This window comes from Marmota flaviventris, unplaced genomic scaffold (genome assembly GCF_047511675.1).
Source record: "Marmota flaviventris isolate mMarFla1 unplaced genomic scaffold, mMarFla1.hap1 Scaffold_156, whole genome shotgun sequence".
In the NCBI taxonomy this organism is placed as follows: Eukaryota; Metazoa; Chordata; class Mammalia; order Rodentia; family Sciuridae; genus Marmota; species Marmota flaviventris.
Genome location: NW_027288075.1, coordinates 67,501 through 85,000, shown reverse-complemented (window position 1 = coordinate 85,000; position 17,500 = coordinate 67,501). Strand labels below are relative to the sequence as shown.

At 50.9% G+C, this 17,500-nt stretch overlaps 1 long non-coding RNA gene across 2 annotated transcripts in view; it reads left to right on the top strand.

Moving 5' to 3' along the window:
• LOC139704009 (uncharacterized) overlaps positions 1-1,419 on the top strand; it is a 3,227-nt gene extending 1,808 nt beyond the window's left edge. For both annotated transcript variants that reach the window (XR_011706067.1, XR_011706066.1), the window contains exon 2: positions 1,125-1,419. This is a non-coding gene — a long non-coding RNA (uncharacterized lncRNA). The remainder of the gene's footprint in view (positions 1-1,124) is intronic.
• Positions 1,420-17,500: the final 16,081 nt, after the last annotated feature.

Sequence of the window (17,500 nt, the reverse complement as noted above, 5' to 3'; positions counted from 1 at the left end):
GGTAGGATGACTCCACGAATATTCCTTATTTCAAGTGGGGACATTCTTTCCTAATCGGGAGTTCAGTTTTAATTGCATGCATCAAATCATTACTTGTGTGGGTCTGGGCTTTTTCTTCTCTTGGTGGTCAGTACCTGGAGAGGAATGTCACAGCCAGGGGGGGGTGCTCTTGAGTGTTTCTGCATTTCTGTCCTTCCTTGCCCACCAACTCAACTCTCCCTCGCTCCCTCTCTCCTTCCCTCCTTCCTTTCTTTCACTTTTGCTTCACTGTTTCTTTCCTGCTGGTGCTGGTGCTGGTGGTGCTTCCTTTCGGTTACTTTTCTTTATTTTTGTTCTTGATTTTTTTTTTTTAATATTTGCTCCCCCTCCCCCGGCCTTTCTCTCTCTCTCTCTCTCTCTCTCTCTCTCTCTCTCTCTCTCTCTCCTCTTCCTGTTGCTGAAAGCTTGGCCCAATCCAATAAGGATGGCAAGGTCTTGAGACACAGGAAAAAAGGCTTATGGCAGCACTGGCAAAGCAAAAACACAGGGACTCTTCTGCACGTCAGCAACAACAGGAGGTTTTGTAGAGGAGATTCAAAGGCCACCTTGCACTTCTTCCTGGCCGCAGTTGTAATTCGGCTTCTTACTTTTGATAAGAGTCATTTCTGACATCCTCTGGTCTCCAAAGTCTATGTGACTTCAAGACTACGCTGGGCGTGGACTCAAGGACAGATAAGTCTGCCTAAAACAGGGAAGAAAGGTGATATGATTTCCACTGGATTGAATCCAGAAGTACCTAACCACCACCACGGAGTTACACCTCAATTTTTTTTTTTTTTTTTTTTTTTGAGAGGGAGTGTCCCTTGATTGCTCATGTTGGCTAACATCAAAGGAGACAACATCCTATCTCAGTCTGTGATAAACCCTGTGGTGGTGTTATCACATGGGGTGGGGGGGGGGTGTCCTTCCCCTTCCCCTTCCCCTTCCCTCTCTCCTTTCTCTATTTGCTGGTTAAAGCTCAAGGTCTCTGGAGGTTGCCTGAGTACTCCCAGGACCTCACCTTCTCTGGTGAGTAGCTGAGGTGGTGGTTGCTGGACACGGTCCTACCCTTCTGATCTTTCACTACTCTTACTGTTCTCTTCCAGGACTTTTGGATCGACTTCGTTCTTCCAAGGATGGTGGAATGATGACAAAGATGATTTGGGACACTTTTTTTTTTTTTTTTTTTTGGTGGTTGTTTTTCCTCCCGGATGGCTGTCAAACCTGCAGCAGCACACACATCCGTCCATCTCGAAGTGAAGAATCTCTAAAGGATCTACAAGGAAAGCATGGACAAGGAGGATTCGGTCCCGGGAGACTCTTGACACGAGATGGGAAATCCCCCCCCCCCCCATTTCTTCTGGAAAGTACCTAATACCAATAAAGACAGGACAAAATGCAGCACAGGCTGGCTGGCTGGCTGAGGTTTATGTAGCGCCGAGTAGTTCTACAGGTAAAATTGGATCCCAGAGCAACTGTGCAGCTACTCAGGGTCCTTGCCTTCCCCAACTGTCCCCTATGGGACCGAAGCTGCTCCCTCCCCTAAGGCTTTCTCAGTCAGCTAATCCTCCACACTTAGGAGTGGTGAAGGTGGGACACACGTTTTAGGCTTGCTTGGCTTCTTCAGTCGGATCTCATCTTGCCACCGGGTCAGAAACACAAGCATATACACGAGAATGTGCATAGCGACGGGTTTCCACCCTGTGGAACTTGGGAGTCCACAGTGAGTGGTCTGTGGTCTGAAAAGGGCAGCCTCGTTAGTTGCAGTCACTGAACGCTAGGTGGCGCAAAGCTACCGTCATTTTGGAAGGCCTGCCTGAGTTCCATTTCCAGTTTAGATATAATCTATCTACATGTGTAGACATAGATAGATAGATAGATAGATAGAGAGACAGACAGACAGACAGACTTAGATATGTATATCTATATCCATATACAGATCACTACGCTGCAAGCCGCCGCGTCATATCTTCCTCTCTTCCCTCAGCCTACTGAGTCCCTGGAAAGACAGATGGGCACGGGCCTCAGTGCGGTTGTTCCCCCGCCCCCCCTCCCCCATACAGTAAAGTCCCCCGGAAGCACTGGGGGGGGGGGGGAGGACATACCGCTTTCACCCCTGGTATCTGATCACTTTCCTTAGCCTTTAACATGCCCCACCTAGGAGATAGCTTCTGTGCCTCTGCCCGACCCTTGGAATTTGAACTATAATCCACACTTCCCCCATCCCACTCACTCCAATTCCCCAGCAGTAGTCCCTCCCAAGGCTGTCACCACTAGAGGTCCATAGTAAACACCTTCCCCCACCCCTGAGAGTTATGAGGGAGGGCCTGGATGAGGTTAAGAGAGAAACAAACAAAAACAAAACAGTGATGTTTCCTGTGTGTGTGTGTGTGTGTGTGTGTGTGTGTGTGTGTGTCTCTAGTGTGTACCGGTCTGCGCACAAAACCCAAACAGGATGAATTTGGGCCTGGGAGAAGGAGAGGGAGGCCCTTCCTGGGTTTACTTTCTGGGGAAGGGAAGAGACAAAGGAAAAAAGGTGAGGGTGTTGCCCAGCAATCAAGACCGTTTGTGGACCAATGCCCAAGGCCCTGGGTTTCTTCCCCAGCCTAGCATCACAAAAGAAACAAAAGTAGTGAACAAAGAGAGACTCAAACAACCAAAACAGGCAAGGCAATCTCATCTCAAAGTGCCCACGGGAAAGGAAAAAAAAAAAAATTGAAGACTGCCGTGCTGGGCTGGGATGGGCTGGGGTCCTTTATATCTCAGCGTTGGAGTGCTCGCCTAGCATATTCGAGGCCCTGGGTTCCATCCTCGGCTCCAGATAAAAAGAAACTAATAACATAAAGGCATTGTTTCCAACTAGGCCAAATAAATAAATAAAATCAAGACACTAGAAGAGACCTTGCTCACACAGAAAAAAAAAAAAAAAAAGCGGGTGGGGGGGGGGGGGAGATCAAGATGGAAATCACTCTACCCTTGGCATCCAATAGACAAATAAGGCTCCCCATACTCATGTCAGGGTTTCCTTGGTGGGGATGGAACTAAAAACCAGCCCCTCACACAGGGGCTGGTTTCTGACTGGAGCCTGGAACTGGGGACTGAACACAGACACAGTTTACCACTGAGCTAAACCAACATCCCCTCCCCTTTTTATACAGATATTTTTATACATTTTTGGTAAATCCATTGATTTATGAGTTGAACCCAGAAGCGCTCACTTGAACACTGACTGAGCCACATCCCCATATTCAATTTATCTATCTATCTATTCATTTGTTTTCTGGCTTGCTTGCTTGTTCTAGTTAAAGCTTGGTCCCAGGGTTTCAAAAACTGACTTCCAGACCACTCACGTAGAAAGGAATCAAGCCTTTATTAAAGCACAAGTAGTGGCGACTGAGCAGAAGAACATAAAGCTGTTCCCCTGGCCAGCCCCAAACAATTGCAAGGGTGCCCCTTATAAGACTGAAACCTGCAAAAGGGACGTTTTGGGGGGAGGGGGCGTCTAGCTAATGCAAGCAAGCCAAGTTACAGAAGCGGGAGAGTGAAGTCAGGCGGAGGGACGCTCAGCCAATCACAATCATCCTAGCCACTCCAGTGACAGAAGCATAGCCCCCCCCCCACCCCCACACACACCGTTATGGGCTAGTTACAGAAACAATGTCCCATCACGTAGTCCCGTGTTCTTAAAGGTTTCTATAGCACAAGGAAAAGAACATCTTGCCCCAGTCATCACCCTTCTACTTGGCCTGGTTGTTTTACAGAATGGAGACATAAAACAAAACGGAGTCCCATTTGCTTTTACTATCACAACTTTTCTTTTGGAGACAGGGGTCTCGCGAGGTTACTTTCTCTCGCTATGAGCTTACAATCCTTCTCTCAAGCTCCTCCTGATCCTCTGGGGGGGGGGGGAGGACACACATGAACCCCCAACCCATGCCTGGCTAAGCCTTGCATTTTAATTTTTTTCCCCTTTAATTTCTTGAGTTGTAGATGGATGGACACGCTATCTTTACCCTATTTGCTTGTTTGCCCCTTTGTTTTGGGTTCTGTGGTGCTCAGGATCGAATCCAGCGCCCCACACGTCCCAGGCAAGTGGTCTACTACCGAGCTAAAACCCTAGCCCAAGCTTTGCATTCTATAATGAATACATTTCCTTCTATGCTGAAGGAACACAGACATATTTACTGTACAACAAGCCCAGAGATCTTCACATCAACAGTTGCCTACAAGTCCTACGTACATTCATTGACCTTTGACTTTGGAAGCCACGTTCAGAATCTATGACTCTGGCCAGATAACTGCCACGATGTGGTTTTTGCTCACCAACAGTTGGACCTAGGTGAACAGCTTGGACTCAAGTGGACAAATACTCTTATGCATTCAGAAAACAGTGCCACTCACCTGGTACAGGAGTATTCTTTCAACAAACGATCACCAAACCCTTACTTACTCAATTAAAACTAACAGATGTGAAAACTGGTCATTAATGGCACAGATCTTTTTATTTATTTATTTATTTTTAAAATTTTTTTAGAGAGAGTGTGAGAGCGAGAGACAGAGAGAGAGAATTTTTAAATATTTATTTATTTAGTTAGTTAGTTAGTTAGTTTTCGGCGGACACAACATCTTTGTTAGTATGTGGTGCTGAGGATCAAACCCGGGCCGCACGCATGCCAGGTGAGCGGGCTACCACCTGAGCCGCATCCCCAGCCCCAAGCACAGATCTTTTTTTTTTTTTTTTAAATCTGAATGTTACACCGAATGCATATGTTAGAACTTCCACATGTGTCACTGACTATGGGATAAGTTTAGAGCTTCGATACAATACACGTTCTAATAAAAAGGGCACTAATTGGTGACCTCTCATGTAGGAAACCTATATGTCTTCAAGTGTACCGACTTTTGAAGAATAAAATAATCTCTCACACACAGCATACTACTCTACTCCCCAGATGTGCACACATCTCCAGTGACAGACATGTGGGGTGATTCAGGAGAATCACAAGACTAACACAGCCTCAGCAACTTATGGAGCCCTGCGGTAATGAGAGAGAGAGAGAGAGAGAGAGAGAGAGAGAGAGAGAGAGAGAGAAGGGGGGGTAGGTGTTGGGGGGGGGTGTTGCTCAGAGGCAAAGCATCTCAGAAGGAAGAGGGGGAATTTATTATAATAAGAAAACATAAGAACTGAACCTTTACAGCAACAAAACTCTGACGACTCTGCTGACACTCTGTTGTTCGAGGCCTAACAAGGTTATCAAACAGAAAAGTGATTTTCTGGATGGAAATTCTAAATATTTGTTAGCCAATGGGCAGATAACCCACCCTGAAAGTCAATATAGCCTTCACCTATGATTAGGGAGGGGGAGGGAAGGAAAAAGAGAAAGGAAAAAGGATATGGGTTTTAACATGAGCCTCAGTGGCTGAGCAGTGAGACTTATACTCAAAGCATATAAAGTGGACCCCTGTTACATTTTCTTTCTGACCCCCCCCACCTCCCCCCCCCCCCCCCAGTTCCTTGATTTGACTGTTGGGAGAAAATTTTTTTAAAAAAGACAAAAAGGACAACAACAGCAACAGACAGAAACCACAGCCACCCTTACGAATTTCTGAATTTACATGAGTGAATTACTCTTCTTGATTCTCAGTAACATAGTTTATACTTTTCATGGTTTTTGGTTTGTTTGTTTGTATGTAGTTAAAAAAAAAATCAGAAGAAATTATTGGTATTCATTGCATATAGAGTGACCCATGTTAGCTGGATCTTATCTCTCAGTTGCAAAGAAGGGGGGGGGGGCGAAAGGGGGGAGGGGTTGTTGTTGTTGTTGTTGTTGGTGGTGGTGGTGGCAAAAAGCAACCTGGAACCTGCTTTACCTAGGCTACTGGTTTGATAAAGTCTTCCTTACATGGATGTGTTGTAGGGACAAATGAGGCAAGGCACCGACCGAACAGAGCAGGAAAACGGTTTTATTTGGCTGCAGCCAAGTTCAGAGGACACGGCTGGCTTTTGCTGTAATGAATTAATCCCCTGAGTTCAGGTAGTTTCAGAGTTTTCTACCGAGCATGTAAGGGGAGGGGCTCAGAAACTCATGGTCAGCAGAAGTTCACATAAAAGCAGCTTTTTCTCTCACTGTTCTGGGCATGTTAACCCCTCGAGGACAACACCTGAGAAGGGGAGAGCTTCTTCTCCCCTGTCTAGTCTCCCCCTGCCAGCTGTTACCATGGAGTCCAGTTGGTAACTTCTTCTCGTATCTTAAACCTGTAGACATCTCTGTGAAGTCCAGCTCAAGGCCAGAGGCCTTGTTTGCACATTTCTTCAAAGTACTATTCTGGATATGTTTGTGAAAAACTAGTAAGGGGGAGTGCTGGTATCTTCTCGGCCAGTGGCCAAGTAAACAGGGCGACACGAAAATAGGAAGTTTATCCACCTTGAGTTCTTTGGCAGAGACTCTTCGGCTGCCTGACAGACCTAAAACCAGTCTGGGTGAAGATTTCTGAAGAGGCCCAGTTAAGACTTTTCAGTGGAGAAAGGGGGTGCCACTTCAGATGATGAATCATCGCAAAGACACATTGGACTGACCCAAACATATCACATATTTTAAGATTCTTCTCATTCACGGCAAAGAGTAAGCAGTTTTACCTAACAATAGTTTGGTTTCAAAAGGCTTTTTTTTTTTAAATCTAATCCCCCTGCTTTTCCCTTAGAGCTCTTCTCTTTTCTCTAGGAAAACTCTACTCTTAGTCAGAGGTCCAAATCTCCGTTCAAATGACACAGGAAAAAAAAAAAAAAAAATTCTCTCAAGCACCTGGCCCCCTCCTGCCCCAAACAAAAAAGTTCTGGGTGATCAATGAATTTAAGAGGCAGGAAGAATGGATCATTAACAGAAATGAACATAACCACAGTTACTACTTTCTAAGAATTGGAAAGAATTACCCAGGGCAGAGCTTCCAATTGAAACACTGTAATTATTAGAGAACAAACAAACAAAGAAACAAACAGACAGACAGACAAACAAAAACCCTGAAGTACAAGAGACTCTCCCCTTCTCTCTCTATAACTTACACACACACACACACACACACACACACACACACACACTCTCTCTCTCGCTTGATTTTCAGTTTCTCACTTAGTGGAGCACCCCTTTTCTTTAGGATCAATCTCCTCCTAGGTTTCTTTTTATACCAAAGGGGGGCAAGTTACACATGATCCAGGAGAAGGAGGCCAAAGCAATCAGATTACTAAGGAACATCAGGAGAGAGAAATTAAATGCTGGTGGACACATTGAACCAATGCTCTGAAACAAATGATATTCAAATTAACCTCTTAGTTTAGTTTTAAACCAATCGGTCAGCATAAATGCAGAGTCAGAGAGACAAACTGACCCTTAAAACAGATACGCGAAACCATACTGGAATTTGAAACAGGTTGGGAATTGTGAACAGCCTGGAGAGGCCACATTTTTCTTCCTTCAGGGGCAGTGGGAGAGACTTTGCACTGCCTTTTGTTATGTAAATTAGAACTGAGACCTGCCCGCAAGCAAGCCCGGTTTAGTGTAAGAATCTTACTTCCCCGCCCGCCCTGATAACTGGCACCCCATCCTGACAGAAAACAAATTTTCCCTTGCAGACAAAGTGGTAGGAACCCAAAGTGGCTGGAACCACCCCTCCCCCTCCCCCCCCCCCAAAAAAAAAAAAAAAAAAACCCACAATGGCACCGAGAAGGAATAGTACAAGTACCTGCTCTCTCTAGGCTACTGATTTGATAAAGTTGACACTTTGTTGGGGGTATTTCAATCTCACCTTGACCCCTGACCTGCCCCTCTCAAGAGTTTGTGAAAGATGGATGCTGCTATTTCTCCCTGAGATTTGTGAATCTACAGGTTTATACTTTCTTTGGGTTTAATCCGGTTCTTGAAATGACTCCTGGCAGTGGCCAACATGCCCGACCTCCAGCTTACTTTTGTGTTGTTCAGAGAAGAGTTGTGGTGTGATTTCATCTTTTAGACTTTGTGGAGATTTGGTTTATGTTCCATTCTACGGTCAACTTTGGTAAACATTCCGTATTCGCTTTAAAAGAATGTCTGCTGTGTGGTGGTGGCCTTGCAGTGTTCTGAACATGCCCATTAGGTGTGGGTTGTTCGCGATGTAGTTCTGCTGTCCTTTGTTACTGATTATTTATTTATGGCCTAAGTCGTCAGCTGCTAAGGGATGAGTGTTCTCGCCTCTTTGCCATAATAGATTTATCCATCGTTTCTTTTAATTCTCTCTGGTTTTCATGTAGGTATTTATTTATTCATTCATCCATTTATTTATTTATTTATTTATTTTTCAGCTGTAGATGGACACAATATCTTTATTTTTATTTATTTATTTTTATGTGGTGCTGAGGATGGAACCCAGGGCCTCACGAATGCAAGGCAAGCACTCTACCACTGAGCTACAATCCCAACCCTCATGTAGGTATTTTGAGGTTATTGAAAGACTTGCACACTACCTTAAGATTGTTGAATGCTTCCTCAAACATCTGACTGTTTATCAATGTGCTATGTTCCTCCTACGCCTGGCAGTGATTGTCTTGTGTGTACCTTGAAGTCATACTGAAAATAAAATAAATAAGTGACTGGGTACAGTGGCCTATGCCTGTCATCCCAGACACGCTTCTCTCTCTCTCTCTCTCTCTCTCTCTCTCTCTCTCTCTCTCTCTCTCTCTCACACACACACACACACACACACACACACACAGCCGAGGCAGGAGGATCGAGAGTTTAAAGCTACCCTCAGCAAAAGTGAGACACTAAGCAACTCAGTGAGACCCTGTCTCTAAGTAACATACTAGATAGGTAGGGCTAGGGGATGTGGCTCCGCAGTCAGTGAGTGCCACTGAGTTCAATCCCTGGTTACAGGCCTCCTCCAATAAATAAACAGATAAATATATACATATGTTTATTTTGTTTATTTAGGTGATGATGATGATTTTAATGTGGTGCTGGGATTGAACCCTGTGCCTCATACGTACTTGGTAAGTGCTGTACCATTGAGCCACAACACCAGACTGACAACACCATGAAGTGCTCTTGCTCAGACTGTGGTCTCTCCTGTGTGGCTGGGGAGGGCAGGGGTTGGGTCCATTTAGGGCTGATAGATATTGGTTGCACTGCTACTTCTTAGATGAAACAGTGCGTAATATGTGCACACAGATAAAAATGAAGGTAGAGATGGCAAGCTTTCTCCAGCTTGATTTATCCCAGAGCATGTGGTGTTTCAGTCTAGGGCAACAGACCATGCTTTTTAGCCAAGGCAGCCTCACTTAGAGCCCTGTTACAGCTTCTTATTACCAAGTGCCTAAATGTAAAATTTGGCTCCGTGATATTGATAGATCAATAAAAATAAAAATACAACAACAAAAAAAAAAGAAAGAAAGAAAGAAATAAAAAGATAAAATGGCCAAACAGACAAAATAGAACTCCACAAGGAAGAATCCTTTTTCCTATTATGATTAGTATTCTTTTTTTTTTTTTTTTTTTTTCTGTTTCGTAGTACGTTGTCGGTGGACAGCACACCTTCTTTCGATTTGTTCCTTTTTGTATGGCGTGCTAAGGCTCAAACTCTGTGCTAGGCCGGTCCTCTGCCACTGACCCAAAGACACAGACAGCCCCTAGACAAGAAAGGATTCTCAGAGGCTGGTCATCTTCCAATTTTTTTTTTGTACTGAAAAAGCAGGAAACACAAAGCCCAAAGACAAGCAGATCAAATTCCCAAGCAACCGATTTCAAACTGATTTTTACATGTTTCCGTCAATTCCTACATAGTCTGGATGGATCCAACCGTGGCCTATCAGTCAGTCGGCCTGACTAATTGTGGCTTCACCGTGGTGGTTTCGGTTTTGAAGTCCCACACCGCCGGATTCTCTAGGGGTGCTGGGCAGACTGCCGGCGCCTCCTGCTGCTGCGGGGGACCCTGGAGCGGGGTGGGGGGGGGTGGGGGTGGGGGTGGGGTGGGCAGCTGGCGGGACGTGTCCAGGTGACTTTCTACGACCCCTGCTAAGCGGATCTCGCTGACACCGACCGAGGTTCCGCGTCCCTTCCGCCTGATTTTGTTGACGGTTTTCGAGCTCCCCCTGGTGGCCGCTTTTATAGGAGCGTCTTAATCCACTTCTGAGAAGTATCTGTTCAGGTCCTTGGCCCATGGATTGATTGGATTATTTGTTTGATTCTTTTTTTTTTTTTTTTTTTTTTTTTTGGCTTTTTGTCCCCCCCGCCCCCCCCCCCGTTGTTGTTGTTGTTTCGCTCTGGGACAAGGGCCCACGCTTTTTAGCCAAGGCAACCGCTCTTAGAGCCCTGTTATAGCTTCTTATTACCAAGTGCCTAAACGTAAAATTTGGCTCTGTGACCCAATGGAAAATGACTTGCGGTTTAAGAAAATGCTCAAAAAACAACAAAAAACTCAGGTAAACAGATAGGTAAATAGACGGCCATTTGTAGCGGCGGTGGAGGCTGCGTTCCGCAGGCGCTGCGGAGAAGCTCAGAGGAGCCAGTCCCCGGCCGCTGCAGCCCCTGACCCCTGCGCTCAGTCGGCTTCTCTGCGCCTCGGGCAGCACCAAGTCAGCCCCGGGGCTTGCTGCCGCGCCCAGAGTCCTTCCTGGCAGCTCCCGGCGCTCGGGACCCCCGCCCGTCCGCACACGTCCCCGAAGCCGGGCCTAGGGCGGGCGGCGGAGGCTCGGCGCGGCTCGGCGCGGCACGGCCCGGCTGGGCTCCGCAGTTTTGAAGAAATCTATACGTTTCAAAGACAGATTCTCAGAGTAAAGGATCGTGATGAGTTTCCAATGATTTTAATTGGTAATAAAGCAGACCTGGATCATCAAAGACAGGTTACACAGGAGGAAGGACAGCAGTTAGCATGGCAACTTAAAGTAACATACATGGAGGCATCAGCAAAGATGAGGATGAATGTAGATCAAGCCTTTCATGAACTTGTCCGGGTTATAAGGAAATTTCAAGAGCAAGAATGTCCTCCTTCACCGGAACCAACTCGGAAAGAAAAAGACAAGAAAGGCTGCCATTGTGTCATTTTCTAAGAATCCCTTGAATTTTAGCTACCAACTCCCAGGAAAAGCCCTCATCTCCTCCTCCTCTCCTGATGGTTTACCTCATGTTGGTACCTTTCTAGCCTTAGACAAATGATCACCGTGTTAGCCTTAGACCAAGAAGCCAGCTAATCCTTTCCAGACCAATTTAAAGGAAACACTAAGGCTGCTTCAAAGATGATCTGATTCTTTCTAAATACATGTCTACATATACAGACATATTCTTCTTTTAAGGGCTTACATCTTAATAGGGATGAATCAGTTGTGCAACCTAAGCTGTTTGCTAAGCTGAAGTTTTAGGTTGTGAAATAATTTTTAACTTCTGGAATCATATTACCTACTGTTATTCTAACATCCACAGGAGGGTTTTTTTTTTTAATATGAATTTTTTGCCTATCTTTAAAGATTTTGATGTCAACCTTACATAACCTTAAATACACTGAACGGAGTTTACAAAATTGAGACATATCAGACCTTTCTTGATACTACAGCTTTTCTTTCCCAGTGGCCAAAATACCAAAATACCTATTGTATTTATGGATTAAAACCTGCTTCTCGGGGCTGGGGATGTGGCTCAAGTGGTAGCGCGCTCGCCTGGCATGCGTGCGGCCCGGGTTCCATCCTCAGCACCACATACAAAGATGTTGTGTCCGCCGAAAGCTAAAACATAAATATTAAAAAATTCTCTCTTTAAAAAAAAAAAAAAACAAAAAACTGCTTATCAAGCCTGTGATGACTCCTCCTCTTGAAGATGATAGTGTTCTATGTGGCCAAATATTTGGACTCATTCTGGACTTGGGCATCTCAATGTGTACTTGGTTTCTTAATTTAACTCTTTCACAGCCATGCTAAGGATAAGAATGAATGATTTCTGTCTGTCTTCCTTTTCAAGTATTTCAGGTTTAAGGCATTCCAAAAAAACTAAAGTTGTTTTTGTTTGCTGTCATATAAAACACGGAATTGAGCTTTCCAGAGTCACAGATGGTTAATGTTTTTGCTATGTACTTTTGTGCATTATTTTCTTATTGAACTATTTAACAAGTATTTTTATATGTTTGTAAGCAAGTATGCTTCACAGCATACCTTGTGTATATGTAAAGATAAGTATTTAATTCTCACTGTTCACTTTTAACTGACAAAGAAAAAAAAAGTGGAAACCACAGAAACTGTGGTAGGACTTTTACTTGCTGGTCTGATCCTGGTTGTATCTATCTTTGGCCAGTTTTATCCCCATTCAAGAAACCTTCCTTCCCAATCGAATACAACTGGATGAGACTCTGAAATCATTTCAATATCCCCTGCTATATATTGACTGTTATATCAAGTATTAATTGTAAAACTTGTAATTGACAATTAGTATAACTGTGGATGGCTTCTGATTTTGTTTTAATTCTGTGGATTCTGTTTAAGCAATTCAAAAGTATGTTCCTGATTGTGAGATACTAAGTGGTATGGCAGAGTTGTCACTTTATTGAATGTGTACAACAGTCCCATGACCTTTATAGAGCATACCCTTGGATAGCTTCAGGTGCTGAAATTAAAGTTGATCTGTTTTCACAAGATGAAAAAAAAAAATTGGTAAATAAAAACACAAATACAGATAAGAATTAATGGGCTGGGGATGAGGCTCAAGTGGTAACGCGCTCCCCTGGCATGCGCGGGGCGCTGGGTTCGATACTCAGCACCACATAAAATAAAATAAAGATGTTGTGCCCACTGAATACTGAAAAACAAACATTAAAAAATTCTCTCTCTCTCTCTCTCTCTCTCTCTCTCTCTCTCTCTCTCTCTCCCCTCCCTCTCTCTCCTTCTTTTGTCTTTAAAAAAGAAAAATAAGTAAAAGTTAAAAAAGGGGCTGGGGATGTGGCTCAAGTGGCAGCGCACTCGCCTGGTTGCGTGCGGCCCGGGTTCGGTCCTCAGCGCCCCATACAAACGAAGATGTTGTGTCCACCGAAAACTAAAAAGTAAATATTAAAATTCTCTCTCACTCTCTCTTAAAAAAATAAAAAAAAAAAGTTTATATATGTATATAAAATGTGGCCAGACAAAATAGAACTCCACAAGGAAGAATCCTTTTTCCTATTATGGTCAGTATTCTTTTTTTTTCTTTTTTCTTTTTTAGAGTAGTTGTAGGTGGACAGCACGCCTTCTCTTGACTGTGTTCCTTTTTGTATGCCGCGCTAAGGCTCAAACCCAGTGCCTCCTATGTGCTAGGCCGGCCCTCTGGCACTGAACCACAGACACAGACAGAGGAGGAAGGATTCTCAGAGGCTGTTCATCTTCCGGTTTTTTTTTTTTTTTTTTTGGGGTACAGAAACAGGCGGAAACACCAAGCCCAAAGACCAGCAGATCAAATTCCCAAGCAACCGATTTCAACGGGTTTTTACACGTTTCTGTCAATTCCTCCATTCTGTGGATGGATCCGACCGTGGCCTAGCAATCTGCCCGTCTGATAGTGGCTTCACCGTGGTGGTTTCGGTTTTGAAGTCCCACACCGCCCGTGTCCCCGGCCGGATTCTCTAGGGGTGCTGGGCCGATCTGCCTGCGTCTCGCGCCCGCCGCTGTGGGGGGCCCTGGCGGGGCGACCCGGCTGGTGGGATGTGTCCGGGTGACTCTCTACGACCCCTGCGGAGCGGATCCCGCTGACGCCGCCCGAGGTTCCGCGTCCCTTCCGCCTGATTTGGTTGACGGTTGTCGAGCTCCACCTGGTGGCCGCTTTTATGGGAGCGTCTGATCCTCGGAAGTCGCCAAGGCGTGATATTCGGTGGCGGTGGCCGAGACAGAGATCCAGGAGTTGGGCGGCGCCAGCGGAACTGTCTCGGTCGCGCTGGGCTGGGCCGTTGTGGCCCGTTGGCGGTATACTGGACCGGCAGGCTTTGTGTGTGTGTCGGTTGTCTTCTCTCCCTGCTCGGTCCGGGCCGCGGGCGCCTCGGGTGGCAGTCTGAGCGGTTCCTTCGCCGCCACGGGCTTCGCTTGGCCCCGTCTGGGTCGGTCGCCGGGACTCCTGTGTTATTTTTCTCCCGCTGCCTCTCCCTCTCCCTCCCTCTCTCTCTCACGGGTTTTGGCCGCGTGGCCGCGGGGCTGCGCCGGGCGGGCCAGAGGGGTGTGCTTGGCCGGCCTTGCCGCATTCCCTCTTTGGGGGCCCGCTGCCCGGGGCTTGTCCTGATGGCTATGCCCGGCGTCCTTCGGTGGTGGGTCGCCTTAGCGTGTTCCCCGGCCGCCCCCCGGTCCTGCTCGTTGGAGATGGTGGTCCCCGTCTCTTGTTTACGCCTTCGTCCACGAGGGTCGACCAGTTGTCCCTAGGGGCTCTGGAGCTCGGTGATGGGCTCGATCTCGCGGTGTGCTGACCGCGACTCTGTTCAGGGAAGGCGGCAGTGCTGAGTGAACTGTTCCCCGTTGCCCCGGTCGCGATTGTTTTGGCCCGAGTTGGCCGTTTTCTGCCATCGGGTAGGTGCTGACACGTTGTCCTCTGGCGCGTGCCGCCAGAGGGAGGGAGCTTGGGCCTCCGGGTGCGTGCCGGGCTCTGGGCTGATGGGGTGGCCCGGACCCGTTCCCTCTGGAGCTGCTTGCCTGGGCCTGCGTGCGACGGCTCTTTGGCGCACCTGGAGTGCCCTCGCGGTGGTGGTGCCACCTCCGGCCGGCCGGTCTTCTGGCGCCGGGGGGCGGTGGGGGAGGTGGCGGGTGGTCCTTTACCGCCCGTGCGCTCCTCGCTGCGGGCACCGGGGGCGGTGTGACGACGCTCGTTTCCATGGCTCTGAGTCGCGCGTGTCAGGCGTTCCCCGTTCCGTGTCGTCGGCCGCTCTCCCTGGGGTGTGGGGCCGGTGAGGCCGTAGCAGGCTCCTCTTAGAAGCGGTCCTCGCCGGGTCTCCCCCTGCTCCCTGGGTCTCTCCCGCCCACTCTGCTGATCGATGTGGTGACTCTGCGCTCTCCTGGGCTGGACCAAAGCCGCGCCAGGCGAGGGACGGACATTCACGGTGAATGGGCCAGCTCTTCTCGTCCTGCCTGCGGGTCCCTCGCCTTGCCTCCCCGCCCGTTCGCGGTGCGGGGAAGGGCGGGGGTGCGGAATCCGGCCTCGACCTCGCTCCCGGGGTCCTTTGACGTAGCGGGTGCTTCTCGCTCGCCGCCCGCTCTGGGCGGCCAAGGGCCGTGTGTGGCCCTCCCCGCGACGGGGAGGGCTGCCGCCGTGCTGCTTTGGCGCGACGGTGCGCCTCTGCTTCGGTGCTCCTGGGGCGCTCCGGGTCGTTTCCTGAGGTGCCTGAGGCTGAGCCGGTGTGTGCTGTTCCCGATCCCAGTGCCGCTGCCGCGGCCGGCCGCCGCCTCGCTGTCGGTCTCGCCCCGTCTGCGGGGGTTTCTGAGGCGAGTGCCCGAAAGGAAGAGCGTTGTTGCTGCGCTCCGGGGATCGAGGCGGTAAGCTCGGCAGCGTTGCGCGTTCCCTCTCCGGGGGGAGCGGGTTGCGTTGTCGTCCCCAGTGCCGAGTGGCGTGGGGAGTGTTAGGCGAGCGGGCGCCCGGGCGCTCTTCCCCACCTCCGGTGGGGGAAAGGAGACGTTGCCCGGGCGTTTGAGCGATTGTGGCGGGACGCCGAGCTGGGGCCGGGTCCGGTCCCCGAGGCGATGGGGCTGTGGGTGTCCCCGGCCGCGAACGCTCAAGAAGCCTTGTGCTTGCCCATACCGCAGATCCCCCTCGTTGTCTCGGCGGCCGGTTGGGAGAGGGGCTGGGTCGGGTGCCGCCCACCCTCAGTGAGGAACGTTTCTCTAGCGATCCGTGAAGGGCGTGCCTCGTGTGGGGTACCGGATTCCCCCATTGGCCGCCCCCTGCCTTGTGCGCTACGCTACCGTCGGTGGTGTGTGTAGGCGAGAGTCCCCCCCTTCCCGCCGTCTGGGAGGGCGGGGGTCCGCCGGCCCCCCGCGGGTGGGGGCCGAGCGCCTGCTCTTGGTGCCTACCGCGGCCCACGCCTCCCCCCCTTCGAGTCGGGGGAGGGTTCCCGCTGGGCCTGGCCGGGCCCTCTGGCGCACGTGGGGCCACCGTGTGGGCCGCTGGTGCCTGCCGCGTGTGTGCGCGCGGTGGCGGTGGGGCTCTGTTCGCGCAGCCGGGGGTTGAGGGGCCCCGTCCCCCCTTCCCCCTCGCCCGCTGCGAGTGGCCCTCTGCCCGCTCCCGGTCCCGAGCCGGCGGGCGGCCTGCGTGCGTGTGCGCTGGCCTGGGGCGCGGCCGCCGCGGCCCCCCCTGGGAGCGTTCCGCGGGCGGCGTGGTGAGCGAGCGGACCCTGGGGCCGTAGAGGCCCAGGTCGTGGGACTCGACCGGCACGAGGTGTGGCGTTGCATGCTGGCGTTTGGCGTCCAGGCGCGTCTCGTCGCGTGGAGGGCCACCCTGTGGTGGCGGGGCGGCGGGTCTCGTTGGGAGGCTCCGGGGCTGGGACCGGAGGCCGGGTTGGCGTCGCAGGCGGTGCGGGACCGCCCTCGCGTGTGGCGGTGGGACCCCGCTTGTTTTCCTGGCGGCCCGACTCTGTGCCCGAGGTCTTCTCCCCGGTTTCCTCTCCGCGTTTCTTTGCCCCTCGCTGCCTCCGGCGCGCCCTCCATCCCGGCGGGGTTGTGCCCCCCTCCTCGCCTCCGCCGAGCCTCCCCCCGGCTGACTGGTCGCGGCCGCGCTGCCGCCCCCTCCCGGGCGTGTACCGGGTGTGGCGGTGGGCACGCTGGACGGGCGGTTGTCGCTGGGGATGCTCGTCACGGTGTGCGGGTTGAGGGTTCGGGGGCTCCCCGCCTCTTGCGGCGGCGGTGGGGCGGTGGGGCCCTGTCCCCCGCGAGGGCCCTCCCGGGAGGTTGGCTGATGCAGGGAACCCGGCCGGCGGCTCGTCCGGGGCCACGCGGGACCGCCCGTGCGCCTAGTGTGTGCGCTGGCGGTGATACACCGTGTGCCGCCCTGGGTTTGTCCGGCCGGTGCGGCCCGCGCGGCTCGGCCAGCTCTCTCCGGGCGGGGCTCCTCCGCGGGTGGGCAGGTGCCCGCTCCCGTTTCCTGCCGCCCTTCTGGCGCGCCGCTCCCCACGCTGGCTGCAGCCGCCGCCTCCTCGTGCTGCCGGGCCCGTCCCCGTCTGGTCTCTTCTGACCCTGGCCCGCCCGCTCTCTCGACCCTTCGCGAGTTCGCTCCCACGGGGGGGCCCGCCGCGGCCCCCGCCTCCTGGCCGCCACCGCCGCTTGTCCGCTGGCGACGGCGTCGTTGTGTGCCGGTACTTGGGGGGGACGACGGGTCCGCCACCCCCGCCCCCGCGGGGCGCCGGGCACCCGCTCGGTGCCGCGTGAGGGTTGTGCCGCTCGGGTGCGTGTGTCCGGCCACGACCCGGTCCGGTCGCGAGGAGTCGCTCCCCGCTCGTGCCGCCGCGCCGTTCCCCGGGCGGGGCAGGGGAGGTG